The sequence below is a fragment of the Podarcis filfolensis genome, assembly GCF_964270895.1.
Source record: "Podarcis filfolensis genome assembly, chromosome: 10".
Taxonomy (NCBI): domain Eukaryota; kingdom Metazoa; phylum Chordata; class Lepidosauria; order Squamata; family Lacertidae; genus Podarcis; species Podarcis filfolensis.
The window spans coordinates 26,024,722-26,042,229 of NC_139612.1; the positions used below are offsets into that span (position 1 = coordinate 26,024,722).

At 42.7% G+C, this 17,508-nt stretch overlaps 2 protein-coding genes across 4 annotated transcripts in view; both read right to left on the minus strand.

Annotated features, from left to right (window-relative positions):
- LOC310743925 (uncharacterized protein) overlaps window positions 1-17,508 on the minus strand; it is a 797,205-nt gene that overhangs the window by 646,889 nt on the left and 132,808 nt on the right. The gene's annotated exons all lie outside the window — the stretch shown is intronic.
- LOC310743980 (uncharacterized protein) overlaps window positions 1-17,508 on the minus strand; it is a 107,156-nt gene that overhangs the window by 7,776 nt on the left and 81,872 nt on the right. The window lies entirely within an intron of this gene.

Consider the following 17,508-nt stretch of genomic DNA (forward strand, 5'->3'; position numbering starts at 1 on the left):
AATATGTGAACTAGTTTCTGAGCATTCCTATGAATGCTTATTTACTCTCCCAGTTTTTCAGCAGATTTTCTATAATATTGCTGGGTTGGGCAGATTATTTTAAGGCAGGAGCCCCAGTAGTTAGTTTTGCATCAGAAAAAGGGTCAGTTGTTACTTCTGGTGATTGTGGACTCAGTACTCAACCTACAGTTGTTGTGTGGTATATGAAACGGTGCATATAGTTTTTCTAGGTCTTAAAACCCTTAATTTATTAATGAAAAAAATGAGACGTGTGGTAGGAGTGCTAAAGCATAATAAAATAATGCAATTCTGCTATCATTATTGGCAGACTTAATATTCAGCCTGTACAAGTAATGAGCCCAAAGCAATCAGAAAATGAAGGAAATAACTGTAGCAAACTTTTATCACACCAGGCAAAACTTCATTCAGCAATGTTGGTGGATAAAAAATAGTCATAAATATGTAATTGAGATATGTTTGGGGAAATAATGTGATATGCTTTCCAGTTGAATAACATTATTATTATTTTATTTTTTTTGCCCCTTCTATCCCTTCCTGGAAGAAAATTGGTTTTCGGTTGCAAAAAAGCACTTTTATTTTTCCCTGTGAGATCAATGGAAACATGAAATGTGTCATGTCTTTTTCTCTTTTAACAGGTTTTCATGCTAAAAATGCTGTGTTCAGCATTAAAAATTGACACCAGTTGCTTGGGAAAAGATTGCCTTGAAACAAACTGCACAAGACATGTCAGTTCTCTGGTCTACTGTTAAAGAATTACTAATGTCTTAAGATCAAAACAAAACAAAGCAAAAAGAATATAAAATATTGAGGCAGCACTTCTTTTACTTCTAAGCCATCTTTCTGATTTCAAGAGTTTAACTCAAAGGCATCTAAGTCCATGCTTTTTTTAAAAAAAAGAAAAAGAAAATGAAAAATGCACATTAAACGTGCAGCTTACCTGCTTAGCCACCTGCCGCCACGTTAAACCACCTGCTAGACTTAGGATGGAATCCTACTAAGAAACTAAGCCAAGCCTGCTGAATCAGGCCAATGGCCCATCTAGTACAGTATTATGTTCTCACAGTGGCCAACCAGATGCAAGCACCTCAACCACACCTTGCCTACTTGCAACTCCCAACAACTGGCACTCAGAGGCTCTGTGAGTGGAAGTAGAACCTAGTCATTGTGCCTACTAGCCACTGATAGCCTTGTCCTCCATCAATTTGTCTAATCTTCTTTTAGAGCCATCCAAGTTGATGGCCCTCACTGCCTCCTGTTGGAGCGAGTTCCATATTAAATATGTGTTGCGTGAATAAGTACTTTTTTATTTGTCCTGAATCTTCCAACATTCAGCTTCGTTGGATCCACTTTCTACATGCTGTGCATAATCTTATAAACTTCTATCCTGTCACCTCTTCCTTGCCTTTTCTCTAAACCTGGGTTTCCCAAACTTGGGTCTCCAGCTGTTGTTGGACTACAACTCCTAGCATCCTTAGCTAGCGGGGCCAGTGGTCAGCATTGATGATGGGCGTTGTAGTCCAAAAACAGCTGTAGACCCAAGTTTGGGAAACCCTGCTCTAAACTAAAAAGTCCCAAATGCTGTAAACTTTCCTCATTTACTCCATCCCCTTGATCATTTTGGTTGTGTTTTCAATATACTTTTTAGGTGGTTCAATTAGAACTGCACATAGTATTTCAAGTACAGTTGCACCATAGTTTTGTGTAATGGCAATATGATAGGAGCAGTTTATTTTCAATTCCTGTCCTAATAATCCGATGCAGGAAAGTTGCCTTTTCCCACAGCTGCTGCTCTCCTATGTACATGGGAGTAAGCCCATTCAGTGAGACTTAACGTATGCATAGACATGTATAGGATTGTACTGGAAAATTCACCAGAAACTTTTTTTCTACTAAGAACTAGCAATCTGAGATACTTTTACTGGTGTGTTTTTACTTGTCAACATTTATATGGGGAAAACAACTGCCTTGCACAGACAAAAGGCATTTTTCATGCAGGAATCCTCATGCCAATATTTTTCTTACACTTTGTATTTTTGTTGGGGTTTTACCTTCCAGCTGGCTAATCAAGAACATATATATGTTAAGTAGTTCTCTGCCATGCAGGTTTTATTGGTCTGCCTCTAATTTATTTAATGTTGATTGTTGTCGTTTTTTATTTTAAAAAATGCAACATAAAATTTGGGCTATAGCAAAAGAAGGCAGTTGCTTTAAGCCCAGCATGTTGGGAAGGGGTCTCATTAATATCTCTTAGATGAAGACAATTGATTGCCAAGTTAAAAGCTCTTCATTTCGTGTAGTTAACAAAAAAACAGATTTTTATTTCTCATTTGAGGAATATTATATTTTCAGCAATTAAGGGGGTTAGGGGTTTTTTTTAGTTAAAAAATATATTAAAAATCCCTGTTCAGAGACCCCAAACTCTTGCCAAAGAGCAAAGAAACATGCAGACACAGCATGTTTCAGGCTCCATCTGGATGAAATGAAAGTACCTGATTAATAACTGTCTGAAGTTGCAGACTTAGGCCATGGAGGCCGCTTCCTGGTATTGCTCTCCGGTTTCTGTTTCTAAAGATGTAGGACTAGCTCTGTTGAGAGACCAGCTGCCTTTGGATCTCCCTCGACTGTCACCTAGCAGCAGCCATTCCATCAGGCTATACGAACAGCTCTGCCGCCAGGCGAAATGAGACATGTGCTTCAGGCAGCAGATGATGGTGAGCAGCGTACAAACACACAGCTGTTTGCCCTTAGAGCTATATGTAAGCCACTGGCCTGTTGTGCACCTCTCAAACTAGCCCTGCACTGGATAATTATACCTTGCTGCCAAGGTAGAAGTAAGATTCAACAGCCAACCCAGTGGACTTCTGTACATGGAATTGGGGAGAGCAGGAAACTTGTTCTTTGCTTCACACCACAAAATGTCTTGGGCCAGCTTAGAGAGGCTATGCAAACTGTTCCTGTTCCATTATTATAAGAACAGCTGGTGCCTGAGTGCATTTTTATCTCTGCTTGCATTTTCCCTTCCCATGCCTGACTGCATACATACCATATATTGAAAGCACAAGAATCCTGGGAACTGTAGTTTATCCCCCATATCGCTACAATTCCCTCAACAAACTAATTCCCAGGATTCTTTGAAGGGATTCATGTGCATTAAATGTATGGTGTGTAAAGGTAAAGGGACCCCTGACCATTAGGTCCAGTTGTGGCCGACTCTGGGGTTGTGGTGCTCATCTCGCTTTATTGGCTGAAGGAGCCGGCGTACAGCTTCCGGGTCATGTGGCCAGCATGACTAAGCTGCTACTGGCAAACCAGAGCAGCGCACGGAAACGCCAATTACTTTCCCGCTGGAGTGGTACCTATTTATCTACTTGCACTTTGACGTGCTTTCAAACTGCTAGGTTGGCAGGAGCAGGGACCGAGGAACGGGGGCTCACCCCATTGCAGGGATTCAAACCACCGACCTTCCGATCGGCAAGTCCTAGGCCCTGTGGTTTAACCCACAGCGCCACCCGCATCCCAGCGGGTACACAGCCCTTTTTCCTACTTTGTTTGCTTTTCGTCATGTCTTTTAGATTGTAAACCTGACTTTTTTTAATTGATCTGAAAGCTGTTCTGGGAGCTTTTGGGACTGCAGAGCATGGTAAAGAAGTGTATCTACTTACTATTCTTATTATTAATAGCACGTTTAATAACCTTTGCTAACAGTAAAGCTAAAATAATTGGGCCCAGAATTTTAAAATTTGCCATACTTCAGACTGAAGCCTAAAATTTATGCTGAAGAGAAAAAAGTATTATGAGGATTAGATCTCCATATTTTAAAGCTAAACTACATGTTTTAAAGCCGTTTATGCATCCCATGGATATGACTAGGGTGGCTGGAGCAGCGCAAATTGCCATCTACATGTTCAGACCCTGCCCATCATATCTAACAACTTATAGTCAAAGAAGACTAGTAGAATAGGCCCATGAGATTGCAAATGGCTTCCTATAAGCATCACTTAGCATGTATGTGATAAATTATCTGGATGCAGTCTAGCTTGGCTTTCAGAAACTGCATTGCTTTTGTGGTGTACGACCTGCCATGGAAGACAGACAAGGGAGAGCACGTCTCTTATGGATCTTCTGGTGCTCTCATCAGCGATATTCAATGCCAGTCTCACTTGGGCAACAGCTGAGAATAGGAGGCACTAACTCCATTAATACCTGCAAACAGTGGCGTAGCGTGGGTTGTCAGCACCCGGGGCAAGGCAAGTAATTTGCGCCCCCTAACCCGTGGATTTGCGCCCCCTAACCCGTGGATTTGCGCCCCCTAACCCTAACCCCCAGATGTTGCGCCCGGTGCGGCCGGGGCCCCCTGCACCCCCCACGCTATGCCACTGCCTGCAAAGCCACATTTTGCTGCCTAAGGCATGTTAACACAGGGTGCTATAGACACTTATATTTGGGGATTCTGTGTGAAACCACCAACCATCAACATACATAAAAACATAATAAAACATTAAACATTTTTTTAAAAAAACTTCCCTATACAGGGCTCCCTTCATATGTCTTCTAAAGGTTGTATGGTTACTTATCTCCTTGGCTCAGGGGTAGCCTAACTCCATACCCTCCAACATTTTTCCAGTGAAAATAGGGAGCCTAGGACTTGTTGATCAGAAGGTTGGCGGTTCGAATCCCTGCGACGGGGTGAGCTCCCGTTACTCTGTCCCAGCTCCTGCCAACCTAGCAGTTTGAAAGCACGTCAAAGTGCAAGTAGATAAATAGGTACCGCTCTGGCGGGAAGGTAAACGGCGTTTCCGTGCGCTGCTCTCGTTCGCCAGAAGCGGCTTAAGTCCTGCTGACCACATGACCCGGAAGCTGTACACCGGCTCCCTCTGCCAATAAAGCGAGATGCGTGCCGCAACCCCAGAGTCAGCCACAACTGGACCTAATGGTCAGGGGTCCCTTTACCTTTACCTTTAAGGAAAACTCAGACACTGTGGAATCAAATCAAGAAACCAGGACAGCTTCTGTACATCCAGGACTGTCCCTGGAAAATAGGGGCACTTGGAGGGTCTGTGATAGGTCGCCACACCAACTGCAGCCTGATGACAGAACAGCAGGCAGGCAGGCGGACGAGCGAGCAAGTGGCACAGGTGGCCAGACCAGACATGCAGCAGAGGAATAGCCAGGGCAGGCCACAACAGCCCCCCAGAAACCATACTGCTCAGTTGCTGCTGTGTTATCAGGGCTGCCATTTTCATCTCAGCAGCATTGCAGGCTGCTGAGTAAGAAAGTGCAAAGCAGGATGGGGTTGGTGAGCAACATGAGCAGAGGCAGCAGCGCCTAGTAGTTAAATAAAGCTGTTGCTTGTTTAACCCCCCCCCCAACATGTTTCTTGTGGCTTTATTCCAGGGGCAAACTCTACTCATCCCTATGAATCTTTATCAGCCCTAGGCAGAGCCAACACTTAAGAACCTGCAAGTATTATTTAACCATGCAGACTTTGCAGTCCTTTCATTTTGCTGCCTCCGCTTGTCAGCAACTGGATCTTTTGTCTTAATTCAGGCAGAGATAACAAACCAGCAGTGAAGGCTCAGACCTGCTTTGCAAATACTTTTCAAAAGACACGTTCAGTGCTAGCAGCAAGGCTGGCTGTGCTGACAACTTTAAAAGGTGGGGAGAACTTTAAGCAGTAGGGTGATTTTTAAGAAATGCCCATCCCTACAGTAGATTCAAAAGAAAATATAATTTAAACAAAATGGGATAATTAAAATTGTATAATAGAAATGGAAAAAGAGCCATGGATTTAACTGCTGGACTTCCTTGATGTATGTGGAAAGAACAAAATAAACTTAGGCAGTGGGAATATCATAGAATTCAAAATCTCCTGCTTCTTTTTTCCTTTTTTTGCACTTCAAAGAAATCCATATTTTTTAGCTTATTTAACCCCTCTGGCAAGATATGCAATGCATAAATATTTTGACAGCATGCAAAGTATCTTCTTAATGTCATATAGATGCTATGGCAGTGAGCAGTTTGGGCTAAATAAATATTCATGTTGGCAAAAATTCCCTCAGCCTCCCGAACAAGACCCTGGTATCAAGAATTCAAAAAAGAGAGTTGGCTTTAGTTCCCGTACGTTCTTTTCAGGTTTACTACTTGGCTGCCTAGGCAGAGTCAAGAAATGCCCCCTTAGAAGATTTGGTTGAGGTTCAGGTGTAGGAAATTAAAATGAGAGCTCCTCCAACTCGACAGTTTAATTTACTTCTCTTAAGCTCTTTAATACCAAACTTATCAGTTCTCTCTGTTAGGCATTAACTTGTTAAATGACTCTTAATTATACATAAGCAGATGGAGGTTTGAATTAAAATTACCTTACACTCGAGTGGCTTTAGTTCATTATAACATATCTCCCTTTTAATCATTTAGGCAGTCTCATCATCTTTCATATAGAAAGTTATTAAACTATTCCAATTTCCATATTTCTTCAGATATATCCACTATTAAATGGCAGGCAACGCACATTAGTTAGCGACTTATACCATGCAATAGTTAGTGAATTATTCATCCTGCTAACTATTTTTTATATACTTCTATGTCATCTGTATCATTTTATTATAAAGGTTTCATATTTACATGTTGCACCATTTAATTTCAAGTGTGGTTTCTAAAGAAACACCATTTCCTCACTGATAAGACAAAGGGTCTTCTTTTACACTGTTGCACCTTGATAATAGACAAGCATATGTTGATTGGAGATAGTCCTAAAATGATCACAGTGAATGGTGAAAAGCAAGTTGCTATTTAATGACCTATCTGTTGAGCTTTCAAAAGCTGGAACTAACCTTTTTCTGGAGGGTGGGATCATATATTTTTTTAAAAATACAAAACATGTTGCTTAAAATAGTTCTCCAAAAATTATAAACCAGCATATTTCACAGGGTAGTACTAGAGAATGTGGAAGATGTTCAGCTTTGGCTTACTTTTATATGTTCAACAAGAATGAATGCTCATCTCACCAAAGTTTCACAATTCCTTCTTCTCAGTAGCTATTGAATGTTGAAGTGGAGCTGTGTAGGGGCCTTTGCGTAAAGTCAGAAAGCCACAACAAGCAATTTAGTCAACTTCAGCTATTCAGCCCCAGGCTAGGGTATTCCACCCAGGCTAGGGCTGGGTGGAATGGTGAATGGCAATCCTGTTCCAGTATGTAATTTACAACTACTCAGATAGGAAACAGAAATGAGGCCCTTTTTTTGGAGGGGGGAAAGAGGGCAAGGAAACTTTTCCAAGCAACGTTTGGAAAATCTCACGGCAATCTCACGGCAAAGTCTTACAGTGCACTTTCCTAACAAAAATATTTTGCCCAGAAAGGTATCGTTCTTGTTACCTTTGATTTATTGAAAACAACAGCTACATTGAAAGCAAAACTAAAGCCCTGACAAGTGGACACTCATGCTAAAGTCCCATTTATCCAATTGGGAAACCCTGTGTGAGACAGGGGAGTATTTATATCTCTTGGAATTCATTCCAGCCTGTGGACAGAGCTGATTGTTGCCCATTACAAAATCAACAAATCCCTCTATATTCTTTTTATTATTATTAATGGAGTGTTGCAGAACCAGCCCTAAAGGTAAAGGTAGAGGGACCCCTGACCATTAGGTCCAGTCGTGGCCGACTCTGGGGTTGCGGCACTCATCTCGCTTTATTGGCCGAGGGAGCCAGCGTACAGCTTTCGGGTCATGTGGGCAGCATGACTAAGCCGCTTCTGGCAAACCAGAGCACCGAACCGAAACGCCGTTTACCTTCCCGCCGGAGCGGTACCTATTTATCTACTTGCACTTTGACGTGCTTTCGAACTGCTAGGTTGGCAGGAGCAGGGACCGAGGAACGGGAGCTCACCCCGTCGCGGGGATTCAAACCGCCGACCTTCTGATCGGCAAGTCCTAGGCTCCATGGGTTAACCCACAGCGCCACCCGCGTCCCAGAGCCAGCCCTACCAGCTAACAAAATGAGGTGGCTGCCTTAAGCACGAGATAGAGAGGGCTGTGCCTGAATCTTTTCCTCCTGGTCTACCTCCAAAGGCTGTCTCTGTCTTCCTGAGAAAGTGACAATAACACCCACAACATAACTGGCTATGTTTAACTATATGAATTCTTTATACATCATATAAACATACCTCATTTCACATTATCAAATTAAGTAGAAGCAATTAAAGACCAACATTTTGAACAGGAAATACAAATAGATCAGTTATTATATACGTAATGTCCAAATAGAAGCTTTTTTGTGTTCCCCGTATGTCTTTATGAATACACGTCAGACTCGACAACTTTAAGAAGCTGTACTTGCAGAAAATGAACTTTTTCTTTGTAATGTTCCACGTATGCCTTTGCAAAGTATAGTTGTTGTATGAAGTTGCTGTGTGCTGGTATCAGATGAAAGAACTTAAGGCAAGGATTCCCGGAATAATACCTTGTTTCGCCCTGCTTGGCTTTGTCAGCCTTGCATACTCATATTTTGTGTCACGTGTTCCATGTCTCTGATATGTTAAGCTCTTTTGTATCTTTCGTCTGATACCTGCATACAGCAACTGCATACAACAACTGTACTTTGCAAATGCATATGTGGAACATTACAAAGAAAAAAGTTCATTTTCTGCAAGTACTGCTTCTTAAAGTTATCGCATCTGACATGCGTATTCATAAAGACATACGGGGAACACAAAAAAGCTTCTATTTGGACATTACGTATATAAGAACTGATCAATTTGTATTTCCTGTTCAAAATGTTGGTCTTTAATTGCTTCTACTTAATTTGATAGTGTGAAAAGAGGTATGTTTATATGATGTATAAAGACGTCATATAGTTAAACACAGCCAGTTATGTTGTGGGTGTTATTACTAGTTGGATTTACGTAACTATAGGTTTGATAGTGTCGTGTGTGAGTTCCTGAGACAGTCTGCATTACTGTCCCAGCTCGGCTAGTTGGTTTTCTTGCCTCTAACCTCTCTTTCCTGTTGGGGGAAGCAGAGCAACAGCCAGCCCAGGCCACACAGTCCAGAAAGCATCACACATGCCCGTGCATTGCTTGGCTCTCATAATGCATGCTAGCACCACCTCTGCTGCACTGCAGCATTTGTGCAGGCAGAGAGGACATGGGCTTCCCAGTGAACCCTACTCTGCACTGCCAACCTCAAGAGCAATGGTACATGGTTGCTCTGTTCCCAGCGTTCAAGTAAGTTCCAATGTAGTTTCCATGCATTGAATGGTATGTAGGGGGACTGGGACAACGTGTCTTGGGCCAGCTCTAGAGAGAAGTCTTGCCTGGAACCCTTCCTGACATCTATTTCCTATAGTGACTCCATTAAATATATATATAAAGCAGTATGAATTCACATTAGCATTCAGGTTTACCAGCCTGTCTGCTGTGTGTGACTCCTAGGCCATGGTCACAGGGAATCTGCAGCCAGCAGTAGAAACACAATTAATTTTCAATTGCATCCTATAAGCATATTTTCACTGCCCCTTACTAATACGGATCTGTAGGCATATTAACAACTTGATGGCAGACACTGATAGGTGGTATAAATCCTTAGTACAGCCTTTTCAAACTGGTTATTCATACAGCGTGTGACAGGTTAGGAAAATACCTGCTTTTCAGAGGTTTCGAATTGTGTGGTGCTTGCAGATTTGCTGCTGAAGGTGTGCATGTTTCTCTTTAAGGTAACAGATGTTCATTTGCCGGATGTTCCCTTGAGCATATAATATTTTTCCTTTGCACCCTTAACATTAGTTTTGGACTCGTCTAACATGCTAGCGCAGCAGTTCCTTGTGAACTAAGGTACTTTGCAACTCAAATTTGCAGCTGCTCTGACACGTTAAGCTGCAGAATCTGTGTTTCCTGTTGACGTATATTCCTATTAAAGTCTTTCCAGAGAATAATATAAAAAGAAACCTCCACACGTAGGACAATTAATCCTTCTTCTACGTCTAATCAGATTGTGAAATGGTGATACTCTAAGGTGTCTCCTCCAAAGCTGCTTGAAGTCCTCCAGCCCTGTAGATCAGCCTTCACAGCAGCTAATTAAGTTTTCTTCCCGCTACCATTGAAAGCGTCAGTCAGACATAATTAAAACTGAATAGCAGATGACAGCAATGGCATTTGTCAGAATCATCCAGTGGTTCAAATACCAGTTCTGACAGAAATGTCAAACTGATAGCATTCCTATCTTCTCAGTGCTAGACGAAAAGAGCTGGGGAAACATCTCTAATAAATGCCTGGCTGATAGCCTTTGGTGAACACCAAGGCACCACATCCTATACGTGAAATTCCCTTGCATACCAAACCTCTCCTCTCCGTGGGCTGCTTTTTGTTTCGTTTCCTCCTATCAGAGTGTCTTGAAGCTAAGAAAATGTTGCTCATTTCTCTGGGATTCCTAGGTTCCCATTCACCGATGTGTGTTCGTCACCTGATGACGACATCAAAAGATATGCACACTTCTGTGTTTGAGCAAACAGAATCAAAGGTTTTCAAGCCCACTCTCTTGAGCTCTGCCTGTTCAATCTTCATTTTAACATTTTCTTCAAAAACATCCAAGGAAGTTGCGTGAGTGGGGAAAGATATCCAACCTGAGGGTTGCTTTCCTTTTTTGCATAACCTTCCGAAATCCACATATCAGTGGTGTGTTGGGGGCAAGAGGGAGAAGCAATGAAGGCAAATTTTACCTTTGTACAGTAACCTAGCTTGTGTACACACACACACACACACACACACACACACACCCTCTGTATACTTTATCCAGACAAGCAAGAGGCATTATCAGAGTTAAAGGACACCTTCCCACCAGGTGACAACATTTGGGAAACACTTGGGGGAAAGGTGTGTGGCCTGGTGAGTGTTCTGAAGGTCAGGCAGAGAGGTCTGGAAGGCTTGAGGTTCCACACCCCTGATGCTTGAGAGCACATGCTTCTGCTATGTTAAAGGACACCATGCAGCGCCAGGCACAAAAAAGAGCTTTTATGCTCCCTCAGCTTTGCTTCCTGGGCAGGGCATCCTTGGCACACCAGCTCTGGGACTGGTATGGATGCCCTTTCTCACTGCTTCGTGGAAGGCAGGCTGGATAGCGGTGGGTAACACAACTTTTGACCATACATGACTTTGATGTAGACACACTGCCGTTGGAACTGAACTCCAGCGTAAGATGCAGGCATACTGTACAGAAGACCAGTTCTGCCACATGCGTTGGGCCCAATATAATTTGAGAAAATCCCATGGGTGTCCTGGTGGCCATGAAATACCAAGTCACTCCAAACGAGGCATCCCCAAATCCTAAACCTCCGGTTTCCTCAACATCACCTCCAAACCCAGCTCTGCCATCTCGGACCAGGAGACAGGCAGTGGGTGGTATGTTACAGAACCCTAATTCTGTCTCAAATTCCCACTCAACAGTACTCTTGGACAGGACACTTAATTACGGGGATGCTATCCTAAAAAACCACAGCTGTTTCTCCCTCTTACCCTTCAAGTTATGCCTGGTACTGCACTGAAAACCCTGAGGACATTTATACCTTCCCCTTCATTCAACCAGATTTCTATTATACAGACATACTGCATGTTTCCATGGGATCTCCTGCCTGAAGGGATCTCCTCTTCAAGTTAATATCTTGAAAAGGAGACTTTTATATAAGATTATATGGTGTTGTGTTTAAAAGCACAATGAATACCACTAAGTGGGGTTTGTTTATTTATTTGCATTATGCCCAGCTTCTCAGCAAGTTCCCAGGGTGGTTTAGCAAGCCAAGGGTCAATTGTGCTATATTTATCTTCTCCCATTCTCTTGCTGATGACGTATGTCCTCAGTGAATTCAATGAAATCAATGCCAGTGATGTCAGATTAGCAACCTGAGTAAGTACCGTGAACTCCAACCACTGATGCCAGTTTTTAAAAATACTTCAGGTTATTTTCTATTATAACAATATGTTTTATTGTGATTGTATTAACATACTGTTTTAAGCCACTTTAGGATATTGTCTAGGTAAAAGCTAAGGGACCCCTGGATGTTTAAGTCCAGTCGAAATAGACTATGGGGTGCTTTCAGGTCAAGCTTTCCAGGTCATGTGGCCAGCATGACTAAACAGCTTCTGGTGCAACAGAACCCCATGACAGAAACCAGAGCTCATGGAAACACCGTTTGCCTTCCCACCGCAATGGAACCTGTTTATCTACTTGCACTGGTGTGCTTTCGAGCTGCTAGGTTAGCAGAAGCTTCGACAAAAAACAGGAGCTCACCCCATCACACGGATTCAAACTGCTGGTTAGCAAGCCCAAGAGGCTCAGTGGTTTAGACCACTGCACCACCGGTGTCCCATTGTCTAGGAATGTTTTTGAACAAAATAAATAACTACAACTCCTAACTGAAATGTGATATAGGTAAACTCTTTCCTTGCACTCTCACTTGAGTTCCTACCCCATACCATGAAGTTACTTCAACCACAACTTATATAACTTAAGAATACCAAGGGCAAGTCAAGCAATGAATGATGCACTCTTCATGATGGCATCAGCTCACACCTCATCGTCTCTATGTGAATAATTCAGCATTTGCCCTCTCTTAATCCAACTGTGTTTAGGCCCAATGCACATGAGCAAACAGTGGCATAAAGGGTGATGCAAATAGCTGTCCACAGTGGCCTCTCATTCACATGGAAAGCCAGCCTGTAGCATGTAGCTCAAAACAGAGCTGGTCATTTGCCTCCACTCCACTGCTACACATTCAAATTGTTACATTGATCTTTCACTCTGATAAGGAACTTGCCCGTGTAAAATGGCACATCAGCACCAGGGGGGTTTTATACAACGTTTTGATCCGTCCTAGCCCTTTACTTTGTAACTGGAATATTTCAAAAATAAATACTTCATTCTTATGTGATTCCATTCCATCCTGTAATTACACACAATTATAAAATCAAGGTTTGCTTTCTTTACTTCCCTTGTCTCTTATTTTCTTTCCTTGTTGCCCTCTAAAATACTTAGAAAGAAGTCTGTATGTCTGAAAGTACTGTGTCTCTCAGAGAAAAAGTTGGCGGGATCGTGCTCAGCATTTGTGGCAGTGCAGTGATGGAATTAACATATTTCAATAGTGGTATTTCAAATAGCCCAGTCTGGGCTGCAACATTTTCCAGAGGAAAGGTGAGCCAAAAGGTCACACTCCCTATCAACTCTTCCATCAGGCTGCAGAAGAGATTCCATTTTTTCTTTCCACAAATAACTTTGCAGTTTCTCATTTTCAGATCCCAGCTGTGCCTCACTATTCTGTTTCCCTCCAGTAAGGCAGTCTGCTTCATTAGGTTGTAGTTGCATTACTTTGTTTTTAACATACATACTTGGTTTATATTATAACGGGCCATTAGCGGAGGCCATTTTTATTTAGCTAATAAAAAAGATCATACGCATGTCCTCATTCTACACTTTTGTCAGCTGCACTTTTCTGTCAGCTGGGGAAAACTTGTGGAGCGAACTGCTCCCTACGTAACACTTCTCAACATTAGGCAAAATCAGAAATGAGGCAGCAACTATCCTATTTCACTCCATGTGGCATCAAACATACAGTTTCGATTTGCATGTTTAGATCTGTGGGAACTCTTGCTAATCCTTTTCAAGTGGAAACCTCAGCTGCTTATGACACATTCCCTATACAGTGGTACCTCAGGTTAAGTACTTAATACATTCTGGAGGTCTGTTCTTAACCTGAAACTGTTCTTAACCTGAAGCACCACTTTAGCTAATGGGGCCTCCTGCTGCCGCTGTGCCGCTGCTGCGTGATTTCTGTTCTCATCCTGAAGCAAAGTTCTTAACCTGAGGTAATCTTTTTGGGTTAGCGGAGTCTGTTACATGAAGCATATGTAACCTGAAGCGTATGTAACCCGAGGTACCACTGTAGTCAGTGTAACAAAGTTACAACCAACGTGGAAGGATGCTGCTGTCTTGGCCCTCACCGCCGGACATAGAACTCAAACTTGCAGCCCTATTTCTTCCAAAAAAAACCCCCACACACACAAACGTGTGAATGGCTACATAAGCAAGGTGAGGGTTACAAGGCACAGCAAGTGAAATGCATGGCTAAGTGCAAGCTAAGACATTGGAACACAGCTCTTAACACAGCAATGGCTAGAGACTCGGAAGTGGGCAAGCAAATGGGCACTCCTTCAAGCAGTGCTATTTTTCCAGAGAAAGAGGTGCCAGAGCTGAGCTCCAGTGAACTCCAGCCGAAAAAAGCCCTGCCTTCAAGTGAGTTGAGCCAATGGTATTTCATTGCATTGGCATCTCCATTTCCCAGGTGACAGAGGTGGAATCAGCACTGACTCCCAGTCACCTCTCCAGAAGGGGAGGGCTCCTCACTGACAGAAGGAGTTGCAGTAGCAGTTCGACTCTAGGAGGTGTTTGGCTAGAGGCATCCTATATCACAAGAGCAGAACACTTCTGTCACCTGACTGGAGCCCTCTTCTCGATCCAACTCCTTACTCCTAGCTCACCAGTTCAGACAATTCTTGGGGTCCCCTTTTTGGCTCCCCATCTACTAGAGCTCCCCAAGGTCGTCCAGCTCCAACTCTCTGAGCTTCAGCAAGGGCCGATGTGTTTGAACCATTTGGCATCACAGCACTACTGCAATGCACTCTACGTGGGGCTACCTTTGAAGGTGACCCAGAAACTACAATTAATCCAGAATGCAGCAGCTAGACTGGTGACTGGGAGCGGCCGCCGAGACCATATAACACCGGTCCTGAAAAACCTACATTGGCTCTCAGTATGTTTCCAAACACAATTCAAAGTGTTGGTGCTGACCTTTAAAGCCCTAAACAGTCTTAGACCAGTAAACCTGAAGGAGCATCTCCACCCCCAACATTCTGCCCAGACACTGAGGTCCAGCTTTGAGGGCCTTCTGGCAGTTCCCTCCCTGTGAGAAGTGGGATTACAAGGAACCAGGCAGACGGCCTTCTTGGTAGTGGCGTCCGCCCTGTGGAACGCCCTCCCATCAGATGTCAAGGAAATAAACAACTATCTGGCTTTTAGAAGACATCTGAAGGCAGCCCTGTTAAGGGAAGTTTTTAATGTTTGGTGTTTTATTGTGTTTTTAATACTCTATTGGAAGCCGCCCAGAGTGGCTGGGGAAACCCAGCCAGATGGGTGGGGTATAATTTAATCATCATCAACAACATCACCACCATCATCATCAACATCATACCGTCAAGGAGAGCAACAAGGTGAGGAAAACTAACATTTTTTTTCTTGGATGACCTCCATTTTCATCTCCACAGCAGTCAGCATGCCCAAATAAACCAACCGGAGGTTTATGGAAGGGTTTTTCCTTTCAGGGACAAGGCCATGTTCAAAGCATAGTCCCCTGAAGAGGAAATTGGCAGGCAGGCTTGCACGTGAGCCATGTTACATAGCTTTGCAGAATACCTGGTTATCACCAAAATAATTTCAAACAGTTTTCTTCAAGGAAAAGAAGAAAATAATTATTATTTTTACAGAACCACAAACCAAATCCCCCAGATAAAATAGAGGGCTTAAAAAAAAACAATTCATTGTATTTTACTAAAGCATGCTGCCGTTCAATTAACATAGTAATCACCTATTAATCCTGAGCTGGTGTGAAATTACTTTATAATAAACACTATGGAGTTCTGACTTTCAATTAATTTTTACATGCTGTGCTTAAATCAGATTACCTCTACCCCACCCTTTTGACCACACAACATGATTCCTTCCCTATAATGCAGCGGAGGATTAATTTGCATGGAGCATATCTGTACATATTTGCAAATAAATGCAAAGACAGGCATTTGCACTGCTCACTATGTCACCTTTAATAGAGATTCTGGAAGACTTTTAACCTCTGTGGTTTTTCAGTGCTAAAGGATATTGTGATTATTATTAAGGCTGTGCAAAATGACAAGATTATTCAATCAAGAGGTGGCAGTTTTGAACACATGATGGTATACTGTATATCATGTTTCCAGAAACATAAAGAATGAAATTGGAACTTCCACAATCATACATATAGTTGTGGCTTTGTTGCAGTACTTATCCTAAGGTGGCTCCGAATTTTGCTCTCTGAACCAGGCCTGGGCAGACCTTGTCTGAGGTCTGGGGTGGGACTCTCGTTCTTGGCATGGCAGCCTAAGTCCATGTAGCCAGCAGCCCCCTACTTCTGCAGGGGCCTGCCCTGACCCATACCACCATTGCTTCCGCACCAGAGCAAACATTTAAAAAAGTAACATTTTTAATATTATGGGGTTTTTTTAAAAAAATAAATAAATCTGAATTTGTTAGCCACTGGTATAGGACAAAATGACTATTGCGGGTTTGAGATTGAACTTGTGTGTGGTATTAACTTTTACTCCACTGAAATAAATGGTCCTAACTTAGCCATGCCCATTAATTTCCTGAGGGGGTAGATCACTGCCAGTTTTTAACTCTGTGAGTAGATCACAGTCTCTTGAGAGTTGGCCATCCCTGCTGTAAGCACAATGAAAAAGACATACTCTCTGTTTTTTTCTCACAAATAAATAAATAAATAAATCATGCTTCATATGTGAGATGTCATGGCAAACTTTAAGAGGAATGACATCAAATTCCATATTTGCATTTGAGAGTTTTATGCTATGATCCTAAATAAAATATGGGGGGAGGGGAATGCTGCACAACAGAGACAGGAGCAGGATAATCTAGTGTCAGGCTACTCAAGCAAGCTTTGGAACAGATGAACGAGACCATATAACACCGGTCTTGAAAGACCTACATTGGCTCCCAGTACGTTTCCGAGCACAATTCAAAGTATTGGTGCTGACCTTTAAAGCCCTAAACGGCCCCAGCCCAGTATACCTGAAGGAGCATCTCCATCGCCATCGTTCTGCCCGGACACTGAGGTCCAGCTCCGAGGGCCTTCTGGCAGTTCCCTCACTGCGAGAAGCCAAGTTACAGGGAACCAGGCAGAGGGCCTTCTCGGTAGTGGCACCCTCCCTGTGGAACACCCTCCCACCAGATGTCAAAGAGAACAACAACTACCAGACTTTTAGAAGACATCTGAAGGCAGCCCTGTTTAGGGAAGCTTTTAATGTTTGATGTATCACAGTATTTTAATATTTTTTTGGAAGCCGCCCAGAGCGGCTGGGGAAGCCCAGCCAGATGGGCGGGGTATAAATAATAAATTATTATAATTATATTATTATTATGCCAAAAGGCCCCTGACTCTAATAGAATCAACAGTTTTTATCAGTGTTCTCATAACCTGTTCCACATAATTCAGTTTTCCACAGACTATTATAAGCAATGAAGCCTTGGATCAGGTCATAGATGATGTCACCATCTGTTGTTTCAGAAACAAATGTCATCATCATTACTCTCTTGTTAATGACACACAGTCTTGTGGTAGTCAAGAAGGCCTTCTCTTCTGTTCCCCACCCATTACACTGATGTACCAGTCCGCCCCCCCCCCTCT